Source organism: Notolepis coatsorum (genome assembly GCF_963971535.1).
Source record: "Notolepis coatsorum genome assembly, chromosome: 6".
Taxonomy (NCBI): Eukaryota; Metazoa; Chordata; class Actinopteri; order Aulopiformes; family Paralepididae; genus Notolepis; species Notolepis coatsorum.
In genome coordinates, this window is record NC_140170.1 from 43,640,322 (window position 1) to 43,654,822 (window position 14,501).

At 48.1% G+C, this 14,501-nt stretch overlaps 1 protein-coding gene across 1 annotated transcript in view; it reads right to left on the reverse strand.

Moving 5' to 3' along the window:
* Positions 1–14,501, reverse strand: part of jph3b (junctophilin 3b) — a gene marked incomplete at its 5' end in the record, with an annotated part of 161,954 nt that overhangs the window by 61,362 nt on the left and 86,091 nt on the right.

Below are 14,501 nucleotides of genomic sequence, written 5' to 3' on the forward strand. Positions count from 1 at the left end.
GACACAATCGATGATGACCATGACCCTAAAACCCTATGACTTTGTGAAGTTGACTGACCCCTACAAACCCTTATGTGTAAATAGACAACGCGATTAATCTGTCTCTGTTTAACTGATTAGGTCTGGCACCAATCAGGGGGTGGCTGTTGTGAAGGGCCAGATTAAACCGAATATATATATTTATTTATATATATATATTTAATTGTATTTGTATATTCTCTAATATTCCCTGATATCCCTTGTATATTCCTTGTACAATATGCATTGAATATCCATTCTAGCCTACTGAACATCCCATAATAGTCTCCATTCTACTATTGGTCGAGACCTTGGTGCCAGGCTGCCATACCCCTCAGACCCAGTTCAAACGTACCGCTCAACATGTACGAACAAGTCCTAGTTCCGCGTAGGAATCTGGCTACCGCACCACTAATGGGACTATTTGTTCATAGTGCGTATATATACTGCGCTACTAAAGTAGGACTTCCTTTTCAGTCCAGTTTCTTACCCTCCAATAGAGTCACAGACGTAAAGCCTCCCCGCGACGCCACGTGTGGGAGTAAGGCCAAGTTCGCCTACCATCGGTATTGAGACATCGTGTATATTAATATTTGAATAGTCATATTTGGCACTATATCGTCGAGTTGGACGTAGTCTATTAAGCTAATAATAGTCTGTTAATATATAGTGCTTCGTACGGTGAGAATACTACCGTAGTCAGTACCCCATCGTTTCGGGCAGAGAACTGGCTGCTTATCCAGGGTGGTTGACCCCACGTGAAGCAGCACCCGAGGAGCCCCAGAGCCGACGAGCGAGTGGACCTGTATACCGGATTATTCTACCGACGACAGCCCGCCTTCCCCGGCACGGATTATGCTTTGTATACGTTGATTATTCCATGGATAAAGACCCCCGACACTGCCGTGTGTTGGAACCCCCCCCCCTGGAGAGGACGCAAGGTGAGGAGACGCTCTGCAAGACGAGGTCGCTTCACGTCTCTCCTCCGTGGACCGGAGGACGCCGGCCCACAAAGAGTCCACCTGCTTTCATCTGTGGTCCAAGGATCGCCGGCGCATTGAACGGCACTACAGTGGGTTCACCTGGGATACCCTTGGCCGGATGAGGCAGCCGGATTCTACCCCCCCCCCCCTTCCTACTCCTGTCGGCTTACAAGCGACCGGATTAACCCCCCCTAGTGTATCCAGCCTATAATCATTAAAGTATCATTGCTGTTATTCCTTAAACTATTCCAGGTCGTATATGTACCACCTGCGCCTTCAGAGATTGGACATTCTCTATTGATATACCGACGAATACTCTTGCCATAAAAGTGCATACTAATTCCCATTCATAAATGTGATTGATTTGATTAAGTGCTTGCTCTACACACCATCGCTGTGTAGAAATAAAGACCTATTTCTAATTCGTACATTTGTGTTGGATCCGTTTCATCTACGTGACAGTGTTCATCATAATATATTTATGCCGAGTACTGGGTGGCCGAATATTAAGTACAAAGGTAGTGGTAGTAAGTATCATATCTAGTAATACAGTCAGGGAATTGTACCCCTCAGTTACAATTAGAATTAAACATTTAAATCAATATTTAAAAAATTTGAATTTTTTCTTGCTTGACAATCCCATTTGAATAATTTGCAGTTAAAAAGGTAATAAATCGCAATATGGCGAGATATCGAGATTTCGTATTGTGATATGGTATCGTGGGGCCTCAACCCTATTTAATGTACTACAACCAACATTACACATCAGGACACTTTCTTTGTACAATTCTTTGTACTTTATAAGGGGTACTCATAGGAACCAGACCCGCCCATAGGCCCCGCCCACAGCCCTGGTAATCTTTGACTTTTTTAATAAAATTTTTTTTTTAAATTGCCCCGACCCCTGGAAAGGTCTGTGCACAACAGTGTTTTATTGGACTGGAGCCCAATGGAAATGACATGCATGTGTGTCCCTATGCAAATAATAACCTCCTGATTGCAATGTGTGATGTAACGTTACCTATTGAGTGACAATCGAGTCATCAAGGGGGAAATCCACCCTAAAACTAAATCTACATTGAGCTATGCCAGTGATCTCAGCCAGTGAGGTCAATATATATATATATATAAAGACAACTGCCTCTTTAAGCTTGAAATCAGAGCATCAAGACTTCAATTATTTGTGATGCGATCAAGTGACACCTTTTTGGGAGTCTGTCCATTGATGTTGAATTAGTGAGTGACTTTTTTAGGCTCATAGAATGTTAGTTTGAGCTATTACATCCAAATGAGTTCTATGTAGGGCTCACAGTTCCCAATCTGAAAGTGTACCTGTATCCCAGGAAAGTCACCATGGTTACGTACTGCTGCCCACCATCTATGGAGCAGCTCCAGGATTTGTCTCTTGATGACATCATCACTAGACAGAGTCGTGTCTCTATGGTATTCAGCTTAAGGTGAGACTTGAGTGAATGCTCCTATTCATTCGCAAATTGAAATGTAGCTGTGCAATACTATACAAAACAACATTGTACTGTATGTGAATTCTATTTGACGGTGTTTTTGGCTTTGATGTGTGTGGCGTGCAGGCGAGCTAGCTGTGGTCATGCTGCCTTCAAAGGAAGGACTATGTGAACTAATAGGATTGGACTCTTATAGCACATGCATACCTTTGCACGTATGGATGACACATGTATGTGCAAACAAGCGTGTACAGCAATTAGCTATCTAGTCATGCAAATGTGTGTGTGTGTGTGTGTGTGTGTGTGTGTGTGTGTGTGTGTGTGTGTGTGTGTGTGTGTGTGTGTGTGTGTGTGTGTGTGTGTGTGTGTGTGTGCGCGTGCATGCGTGCGCGCGCACGTGTGTGTGTGTGTGGGCCAGCCACTTGTTCAGCATCCCTGCTCTCTCTCTCTGTGTGGGCTCCCTGCCAACAACACTGTTGGCATAATGCGGAAATCTCTCTCTCTCTCTCTCTCTCTCTCTCTCTCTCTCTCTCTCTCTCTCTCTCTCTCTCTCTCTCTCTCTCTCTCTCTCTCTCTCTCTCTCTCTCTCTCTCTCTCTCTCTCTCTCTCTCTCTCTATCTCTCTCTCTCTATCTCTCTCTCTCTGGTCATGGTCCAACACATCTAAGCCATTGAACAGGCAGCAAACACAAGTGAGCTAACACACACACACACACACACACACACACACACACACACACATACACATGGTAGTTAATGACTGTGATGTCAGTATGCATGGCCACATAATTGATCTCTGCCAGTGTCATCAGTTGTCAATACTGGCCTACCCTAACCTTGTTTCTGACAGCTGGTACAGGAAATACATACTGTACCCCCCTCCCCTAATGTTAGCTAGCATTTATCGATAACTTTTGATACTATAATCATGTAATGTTAGCTAACATTTATCGATAACTTTTGATACTATAATCATGTAATGTTAGCTAACATTATTGATAACTTTTGATACTATGCAATGTTATCTAATTGAAAATTACACGTTTAAAGGAACACACCAATATTATGGGAAACAGTCTTCTCCAGACTTAGACAAGAAGATAGATACCAATTTCCTCTCTGTGCGTTGAGCAGAAAGCCATCCGGTTGCAAGCTAGCTGCAATAGCAGCTGATAAAACTTTGGCGATTTATGGAATGACCGTTGTTATGTGTCCAAAGCCCGAAATAAAAAATAACTGAACTGAACTGAACTGAGCCTCCCTGCGCTGCATGGGTAAGGCTAAGAGAATAATCAAAGACCCCACCCACCCAAACAACTGCCTCTTTGAACTGCTGCGGTCAGGCAAGCGATACCGGAGTCGCATGGCAAGCACAGAGAGACTCAGAAGGAGCTTCTATCGCCAGGCCATCAGGATGCTAAATGCTAAATGACAATAACAAACCATCAATACACCCACAGCACACGCATCCACACGCACACACTCACTTTAAATAAACAACACACTGTAGCACCCACTTTACCACTTTAGACACTAACACACTTTATATTTATTGGTAAGGAGATTTGCACATCAATCTCATTCCTTATTGCACCTCATTGCACCTCATTGCACCTCACCACCACAAGGTGGCACCACACGCTAAGCTATACCTCACCATTTCTACACTGTACTGTACCTGCACTGTATATACTGTACATATACTGTATATAGGTATATTGAAATTTTTTGTTGTTTACATTTGTTTACGTACTTGACTTTCTATTTTATACTTATATTATACTTATTTTATACTATCTTTTTATTATCTAGCTAGCACACTCTCAGGAGCAAAACAGAAAGAAGCATTTCATGCAAAGTATTCTGTATTTCTGTATGACAACTAATGAAGAAACTTGAAACGTGAACTAGAAAAACCAGCATAGACCAGCATCATTTCAATGCTGGTCTATGCTGGTTAGTGCTGGTTAGTGCTGGTGTGATGCTAGTGTGGTAACATTGACTGTGTATTTCATAACCAAATATGTCTGTATATAGGAAATATATGCAAAAAGCCTTGTGTGCCGTTTGGAACAAACTAAGTCTCAGTTTTAGTGCTAAATAAGGAGTGATACTAGAGACCGTTGGTGGTACAGGAACAGGTCATAAAAGCCCCCAGTATGGTAAAAGTGTAAAACTGTTTGAGCCTCTAGGAAATCCCCGCTGTGTTGAACTGTATTGAGAGAACAGGAGACAAGCAACCCCCCACTCGAACAACTGGTTAACTGTGTGACTGAGGACTGTGTGACTCATCCTTGAGTAGAACTAAATCCATACAAAAATAGATTATAGACAAGCACACGGTTGGATTATCACTGAAAATGCAAATATCTGTTATAATGGTTAAATACAAATAATGCCTTAAGTACATATATGATATGAGAAGATTAGATCTTCCCACGCTCAGAGTGGGAACCCTATAGTTGACTGTATGTTAATGTGGTCACCGCCGGCCACACCTCACTGATTACAGGCAGAGAACAGTTGGTCTGATCACAGATCTGACCTGCCGTTGAAAATGGCTCAAGGTTCATGGAAATTGTCACAAACAAGATCATATTAATTAAACTGACTTATTAGATAAAAGGATTTAAATGTCATTTAGAATGTCACCTGATTATGCAATTTGGTATTAAAATATAGACAACTCCACATTGGGTTAATGCTGAATATATATGTAACTCATTACATTAAATCTAAATGTTCTAGTGTTAAAACTGTTAACTCATCAAGAAGCCACAGCCCAAAAGGAGGGGGCCATAGGACCCCCTGGGGCTGCAGAAAACCAACCCCCATTGTGCAAGGACCAGACCGCCCCAACAGAGGAAACGCCTGTTGGTAGAATCAAGACAACCGGATTGGACCAACTTAATATATGGACGTGCTATTATTGGAGTATAAAAACCAAAACGCATTGTTAGAAGGCAGGCCAGACAGATACCCCCCCCAGGGGGTTCTGCGCCTCCCTGCTCCAGAGACTATGCGGTTGCCATGACGCAAGTAAACCATAGAGTCACTGTTGGTGATGTTTAGTTTAAAGGTAAGGTCCCTAGTTGGGACCAGGTTTGACTATGTGGTGGCAAAGGTATAGTCTATTTCATTGATGTAACAGGACTATTGTTATAAGTACAGACTTGTTTGATGTGAGAAAGCCACTGTGAATGGGCTCTAATGATACACACCTCAACAATCCTTTGTACAGCCTGTTTGATGTACTGTGAAATAATCCCTGTATGTAAACAGCGTTTTGTTCACTTTTGGCCCCGCGGCAATAAATCATCTGAATTTGAATTAGAAACTTTGTTGTCTGACTGCACGTTTATTCCTTGCTGGCTAAGCCAGAGGAGGGGACGATTCTCTCGTTCTATCGTTCTTCCATCCGGGCTCAAGGCACTGTGATTAATCTAATGTATTGACTTAGAATATACAACACTAGTTTAGCTGGTTAGTGCTGGTTAGTGCTGGTGTGATGCTAGTTTAGCTGGTGGACCAGCACCAAAACACAACATATGCTGGTCTTTGCTGTTATAACCAGCATGCATTATGCTGGTATTTGCTTTTATAACTTATATAGATCTATTTGTGCTAAGGCTAGCTTATCCAGATATCTTTCTACTGAATGCACAGAGAGCAAATTGGTATCTATCTTCTTGTCTGACTCTGGAGAAGACGGTAAGTGCATTTCCCAAAAACAGCTATGCAATATTTAGGGTCTTAGAAATGTTTTGACATTTAAACGATGTACAAACAAAGAGGGTAAGCTAGGCAAGTAATTTGGCCAGTTTCAATATCAAAATGAGAAAATATTAAAAGTTTTAAAAGAAGTTTTGTCAATGATGCTGTGTTGATTCTCAATGAGGAATCGCCTGCCATTAATTTCCCTCCATGATTGCCCTCCTCTTTCCTTAACCCTTTCACTACCACACTACAGAAGGTTATATAGCGTACTTGGCCATCGCGTCCCGCTCTTAAGCCTATCGAGATATACCTCATCTCATGTACCTATTGTACTCCACCAACGAAAAAACAAATACGCACATCACCTGCCGGGTCCCGCCCCTATGGAGGCGTAGCCTATAAGACACTAGGCATGGTCACCAAACACTCTTCCTCTATTTCGTTTCCATCATAACGGTCGCAATGCGCCTTATGTAACTAGTGCTATGAAAAGATTAGAGAAATTGCGTAATGTTGAAAGCTTACCGGAGGTTTGCTTACCCCTGGAATCTTCAGGGCATGTTTCAGCGACACGTCGGGCCTATGTTGATGTTTCCTCGTCTGGTGGCAGCAGACCAAGGAGCAGCGTGCAAGGTTTGGCTATCGAGCCGGCTTGTACACAGGTAGGCCCTGTGTCATCAGGCATTGATGTTGGTGTTAGTAATGCTGTGAAGTGTGTTTCGGTGCCAGGGCCGGGGTGGCTTGGTGAACGTTCCACTGCAGTGGACGATTTCCTGGCTGTCCTGGAGCATGCTGCTTACACTAATGCTACTAATGCTACTGCTAATGCTAATGTTGATGCTGAAAGGGGTCGTTGTTCTAATATTCCCTGCCGCGGGACGTTGCCGCTTTTCCCTCCTCTTGCCCGGTTCATTGATGAAGGTCAGTCGGTTGCTAATGTGGGGGGTTTCGCTGAGTCCTATTTGCCTTTTTTACGGGTAAAAGGGCTAACAACAGGGTGCAGGCCGGGTGTACCGTGGCTACGTAGCCAGGTAGCTTTGTTCCTGTGCCCCGGCGGGGATGAACGATGTCCCACTCGGCCGATGCTTGAGAGCGAATTGGCTCGGAGGGTGGCAGTATGGACGGATGAGTGGTATACTGCTGCAGGATGGTTTGTAGCGGCGGCCAGTGTTATGGCTCAGCTGGCTAGTTTCCTATCCACATTGACGTCGGGTAGTAGGGCTATGGGTCCAGCCGACATTGTAAACATGTTGCATGTTTGTGGTGTTATAGAGATCTTGACTCAGTCGCAAGCTATAACTGCGGGGAGGATTAGGATGCTATCAACGTTTGTTGTTAGGCATGTTTGGTTGGAGCACTCTCCTCTTGGGGAAGAGGATAGGTTTTCTCTCCTCACGACTCCTTTTTTCCACGGAAAGACTTTTTGGTCGTTCTGTGGAGGCGCAGGCGGTTGTTGATCTGGGTCCCACACCGCCTCATGCTGTGCAGCCAGAGGTGGGAGCACGGCCTCGTCAACGACTGTGGCGAGGCCCTCGACAGGCGGCCAAGTTTCCCCCGCCAGTGGTGCCCTGGGCAGAGAGTCAACAGGGATCCACAAGGCCGACAGCCTTGGCGGCCGAGGGATCGGCCATTTTGGGTGTATTCGGCTTGGATAAAACAAGCCGTCGTCATTCTGCCGCGAGCAGCCCGCTCCCCGTTCAATCCTCTCTCTGTTACCCACGGAAGCGGGGCTCTGATCGTTTTCCTTTGGCTGCGGGCCGCGAGCCTTCTTTGAAGCGCATGCGGCCCCACTTTTCACTTCTCATGGGGACAGGGGCTGACACCCAGTTGATGGCTGAGCCTGGGTCTGTCCGTGAGAATGTTGTGCTGTCGCGTGGCTCCTGCACCACACGTTGTGTGATGGGTGAGCCTGGTGTTACGGCTGCCACTGGCTACAGTGGTCAGCAGGGGGACTCGAGGCCTCTTCTGTTGAATGCACAGCAAGGGTTACCCCGGCCTCGCCTTCGCCAGGCGGAGTGTCACGCTGACGCCTCCCACTCCCGTGAGAGCGGCAGTGGTCTGCAAAGAAGAGGCGAGCGTGATTTGGGTGATAGCAATATCACTGCAGGGCTACGGCGTGTAGGAGCCCATGGGGTCCTCACGCCTTGCGTGTCTAGCTGTAGAACAACTCCTCAGCATGCGCTAGAGGGGTGTTCAGGGGGGGGGGGTGTGTCAACCAGTTTGATGGCAGCTTCTCCCGTATCAAACCGGCCCTTTCTGTCGGGGTCCCCCCTTGGGTGCGTCGCACAGCGGGAGGGACCGGGCCAACTATCTACTGTTCCTTGCGGCCCAGCGTCAGTTGACGGCGGGTGCGCTGTGGGATTATTTTCACATATGGCGACAAGAATGCCTATTTGGGGGGGTGGATAGAGAGAACGTTGAAGGAGGGGCTTGTTTTGCAGTTCGCACAACCCCACCCTCCGTTCTCAGGTTTGGTGCCGACCCTATTGTCAGGGTCAGAAGCAGTGACAGCCCTGGCCGACGAGATCCAATCTCTGTTGGCGAAGCAGGCCGTAGTCGTGGTCCCGAGAGAGGACGCAATGTCAGGCGTCTACTCCCGTTATTTTCTGGTGCCCAAAAAAACGGGAGGGGTCAGACCTATACTGGATCTGTCCGCGTTCAATCGTCTGATTGTGGCGAGACCATTCAGAATGTTGACCGTCAAACTCCTTCTGCTTGCTGTCAGAAGGGGAGACTGGTTCACCTCCATAGACCTGAAGGATGCGTATTTTCACATCCCGATTTTCCCTCCTCACAGGAAGTTCCTGCGGTTCCTGTTTCAGGGCGTAGCGTACGAGTACCAGAGGTTGCCGTTTGGCTATTCTCTGGCTCCCCGCACATTCACCAGGTGCGTGGCGACTGCGCTGGAGCCTCTACGTTGTCGGGGAATACGGGTTCTATTCTATCTCGACGACATTCTACTCCTCAGTCGTTCGGAGGAGGTTGCCAGGTCTCATACCAGGCTGGTGGTGGAATTCCTCACCAGGCTGGGTTTTGCTGTGAACTGGAAGAAGAGTACACCTCTTCCCAGTCAACAGGTGGAGTACTTGGGCTTGATGCTGAGGTCAAGGCCCATGATTGCAACCCTCTTGGAGCAGCGGAGGGTGTCTATCCTTCACACGCTCGGGGGTTTCCGTCTGGGAGGGACGGTCACGGCGCTGCAAGTGATGCGCCTGCTCGGTCTGATGGCATCTGCTCACACGGTGATTCCTCTTGGCCTCCTCTTCATGAGGAGGATACAGAGGTGGTTTTTCTCTATGGGAATAGATCCGGTGAGGGACAAATGGAAACGGTTGACGGTTCCTTTGTCGATATGGGGAGATCTCGCCCATTGGAGGAGGCTGGGTATCCTCACCATTGGGGTCCCCATGGGCAGCAGGCGCTCACACGTCACGGTCTTCACCGACGCCTCTCTCACGGGTTGGGGAGGGACGTGTCGGACCCACGCAGTGGGGGGCAGCTGGACGAAGGTCCATGCTGGCCCATCTACCCCGCACATCAATGTATTGGAATTGAAGGCGGTCCTCCTGGTCGTCAAACGGTTGGACCACCTGGTGGTAGGCGAGCACGTTTTGGTCAGGACAGACAGTATGACGGCAGCGGCGTATATCAACAGGCAGGGTGGGACTCGTTCCATCCGCCTGCATCGGGTGGCGGTCGAACTTTGGCTATGGGCATCTCGCAGGCTGCGCAGTCTGAGTGCGCTCCACATCCCGGGGGGGCGGAGAATGTGGGCGCGGATATGATGTCTCGGGCGGTCCTCGTTACGACGAGTGTGAACTCCGCACCGATATAGTCAGACAGGTCTGGGATCGCTTCGGGGAGGCCTCGGTGGATCTGTTTGCGAGCCGACGTTCTCACAAGTGCCCCTTGTGGTTCTCGGTCAGTCGAGCAGATCATCCCCCCTTGGGGGTGTATGCCTTCTTGATCTTTCTTTTTGGCCACCCGGTCTTCTGTACGCCTTTCCTCCTATACAGCTGTTGAGTCAGCTGTTGGAGCGGATACGGAGGGAGCACAGGACGGTGATCCTGGTCGCGCCAGACCGGGGCATGGCAGTGTGGTTCCCGGTCTTGATCCAGCTACTGGTCGCTCCGCCTTGGGTTATTCCTTGGTCGGCGACGGCCCTCTCTCAGCAACACGGGTCGCTGTTTCAGTACCCGGTGTTGGGCCAACGCCTGTTGGTGTGGCTGGTGGGAGGGTAAGTCTGGAGAGGATGGACCCTTCTGTGGTTGATACCATCCGGAATGCGCATGCTCCCTCCACTGTCGCGCTTTATGCGGGCAGGTGGCGTATGTTCCAAGAGTGGTGTAAGGCGGGGGGCCGGGACCCAGTCTCCTGCCCCCTGGATGCTGTCCTTGGTTACCTCCAGTCTCTTCTTGGTAGACTATCGGCTTCGACGGTGAGGGTATATGCAGCAGCTATATCCTCCTATCATGAGGGGTTTGACGGGGATGTCTTGTTCAGCCACCCTCTTGTGAAGCGTTTCCTGCTTGGCGCTCGACGCGTTAAGCCGGTGCAACGCTCTTTGGCTCCGAGTTGGGATCTTCAATTGGTCCTCGGTCGGTTGTCCTTGGCCCCGTTTGAGCCACTTGAGCAAGCGCCGTTGGGACGGCTGTCTTTCAAGACCGCGTTCTTGTTGGCTGTCACCTCCGCTAAACGCGTGGGTGAGCTTTGTGCTCTTTCGGAATATCCAGAGTGCCTGTCTTTTCGTTCCGATTGCGGTGCCACTCTGCGGCCTAATCCTGCTTTCGTGCTTAAAAATATCCGGAGTTCCTTCCGCTCCAGGGATATTGTGGTTCAGGCGTTTCATCCGCCTCCTCACGCTAGTGAGTTAGATGCGGGCCTTCACCTGTCATGTCCGGTCCGTGCTTTGGGAATTTACCTCCGTACTCAGGACCTCAGGGTTACCGATCAGCTTTTTGTCTGTCACGGTGGTTCTCGTGCCGGTAAGGCACTATCGAAACAGCGCCTGTCCCATTGGTTGTGCGAGGGTATTGCCCTCTGCTACACGTTGGCCGGGCTGGATCCCCCTGGGGGCGTCAGGGTGCACTCCACTCGTGGGGTGGCAGCCTCTGCCGCTCTGCTGGGTGGGGCCTCGGTGGAGGACATCTGTGCTGCAGCTTCATGGTCCTCCCCGGGCCCCTTTGTAAGGTTTTACCTCATGGACATGACCGGGGGTTCTGTCTCCCAGGCGGTTCTGGGGTCTGTGGCCTTTCCTGCTTCCCGTCCTTTGGTAGGGTAGCAGGAGTGTGTGGGTATGGGCCACAGTGTGTTAGGTCACACGTGGTTCCGCCTGTGCTGTGTGTTCAAGGGGTTCTAGTTCCCTCTTGCTCACACTCAGGTCAAGTTGACTGCGCCCCTCCTTCATTAGGAAGGATGGGGTGACGGGACTCCCCAACCCCTTGATGTGGGCTTACGGGTCCTCAGGGGGTACATCTGTCGGGCCTTGCGTCTGCTCTACCCCATATCTCGATAGGCTTAAGAGCGGGACGCGATGGCCAAGTACGCTATATAACGAGTTATATGAGTACTGGCTAAGCGTCCCGCTCTTAAGCGGTCCTGAGTTCCCTTTTGAGGAATCTTTTCCTGGAAACGGGTTTTTTTGGCGAGGAAGAGTGTTTGGTGACCATGCCTAGTGTCTTATAGGCTACGCCTCCATAGGGGCGGGACCCGGCAGGTGATGGGCGTATTTGTTTTTTCGTTGGTGGAGTACAATAGGTACATGAGATGAGGTATATCTCGATAGGCTTAAGAGCGGGACGCTTAGCCAGTACTCATATAACTAGGTTATATACATAACCTGTCATTAACCTTTCACTACCACACTACACTACTAACCGTCTGTAGTGTGGTAGTGAAAGGGTTAACCTTCTGCAGTGTGGTTGTGAAAGGGTTAACCCTTTGTCGTGTGGCAGTGAAAGGGTTATTAACCTTCTGTATTGTCGCAGTGAAAGGGTTAATCCTTTGGTAGTGTGGTAGTGAAAGGGTTAACACTCTTTGCCAACACTGCCAGGGTTAGGGGTTCAAAACCCAACTGGAGCCACCCATGGTGAAAATGTATGCCCTGTTGACTCTTTGGGTAAAAAGACACACCCATTAACATTACAGCCCTGATTCACTTAGCTCCATGCCAAGGTGTGAAGGTGAGTCTGCTCATTCCCAACCCAAGGAACAACCAGAGTTCAGCCTGTGCCCTAACCTCCATGACCTTGCTTTAACCCCAATCTTAATCTGTCATTGATCTCAGTTATAATGAGCACCCATAGATAGAAGCAGGGGGAAATCCCTTCCTCTCTAGCAAAGAACACATACGAGATATGACAGAAATACAGAGACACATACTGTAGGCAATGAGAGTGATAAAGAAAGAGACTGATTATATGTATGCATATACAGTATGTAAATAAAAATGGTGCATTTACTGTATATAGCGCTTGTATCCAAAGCATTTTACAATTAGTTTCTCACATCTTTTTTACCCATTCACTCACACATTCACACACCGACGGCAGAGGCAACCATGCAAGGTGAGAGAGAGAGAGAGAGAGAGAGAGAGAGAGAGAGAGAGAGAGAGAGAGAGAGAGAGAGAGAGAGAGAGAGAGAGAGAGAGAGAGAGAGAGAGAGAGAGAGAGAGAGAGAGAGAGAGGGGATAGTTAGAGAGAGAAAAGGGAGCAACAGAGAGAGAGAGGAAGAGATCAACAGAGAGAAAGGGAGGAAGAGGGGGAGAAAGAGAGAAACAGAGAAAGAGAGAAACAGAGAGAGAGGGGGCGGGGAGAGCGTGAGAGAGATGAAGAGATCTAGCAACAGAGAGAGAGGGGGAGGAAGAGAGAGAGGAAAAGAGAGAGGAAGAGAGCAACAGAGAGAGATAGAGTTACACAGAGAGAGGGCAGCAACAGAGAGATAGATGGAGAGAGAGAGGAAGAGAGCAACATAGAGAGAGAGAGTTACAGAGAGAGAGTTACAGAGAGAAGGGAGCAACAGAGAGAGAGAGAAGGGAGGAACAGAGAGAGAGGAAGAGAGCAACATAGAGAGAGAGGAGATAGTTACAGAGAGAGAAGGGAGCAAGAGAGAGAGAGAGAGAGAGAGAGAGAGAGAGAGAGAAAGAGAGGAAGAGAGCAACATAGAGAGAGCAATGTCTGAGATGAGTCTCTAAGCTGCTGTGAAGCTATTAGCAGATACTGCTGCTGTAATACTCTCTCTTTCCCCCGTGACCCAGAGCTGACCAGATAGCACACTACTGAACACACACACACACACAATTATGTAGACGCACATACACAAACACAAACACACACACACATTTTGCTTTTCAGATCATAATAAGTAAAATAGTACTGTAAGTACTGTACTATAGATCAGAACTAGAGCTTGTTAACACAACACGTCCTGTTTGTTTGTCTCAGCAGGGGGTACATGCCAGTGAAACAGTATTTAGACCATGTGACATTAATCACCAAAACAAATAAATCTTTCTTTGTCTCATTGAGTAGGTTTACATGCAGATTAAACCCAACAACAGTAAACAACAGGATAATGTGTTTACATGCCTCAGTACCCTGGCTAATATCAGCATATCCCGGCCATCCTATTCTGTTTTCTAATAATCTGGAATATATGAACTAATCCAAGCCAATTATAAACGGGACATGACTTTTACACAATTACACGTGTCATCTCATAAGATTGAATACAGTATGTTGAGATGTACAATGTGAATGCACTCACTATTTAGGAGTGGCACAATATTCCACTTGATGGTGCAATGGTCCCTTGTGTCTCCTCACGCTCCCTGTAGAAACCAGAGCCCGGCCCAGAGCCCGGAGCCTCTCCATCATGTATGTCGGTGGAAGGGTGCACAGGTGTATTAGGTGTCACCCGGCAGCGTGGTTACATGGTTAGAGCTCTGGACTCGTGATCAAATGATCACCGGTTCGAGCCCCGGTCATGGCCGTTGTCAGAAAATGGTGTTGTTGTCCAACAGGGAGCACTCTGTCCTCTGGACTTGGCAGTAACAATGCCCCTGTTACGGCGATAGGGAGGACACCGTACAGCTGCCAGTGATGAGACGTAGATGAGACGTTAAAACGAGGTCCTGACTGAATTCGGTCGTTAAAGAACCCATGGCGCCAATCGCAAAGAGTAGGGGGTTCCCCCGACATTCCTGGCCAAATTCCCAATCAGGTCTCTGACTTCAAGGCCACCTAATCATCCCTTCCCCTTAATTGGCTGATATTAATCCCTGTCTCCTGAGCCTTTCAGCCATTGTGTCGTAGTGTGATGTG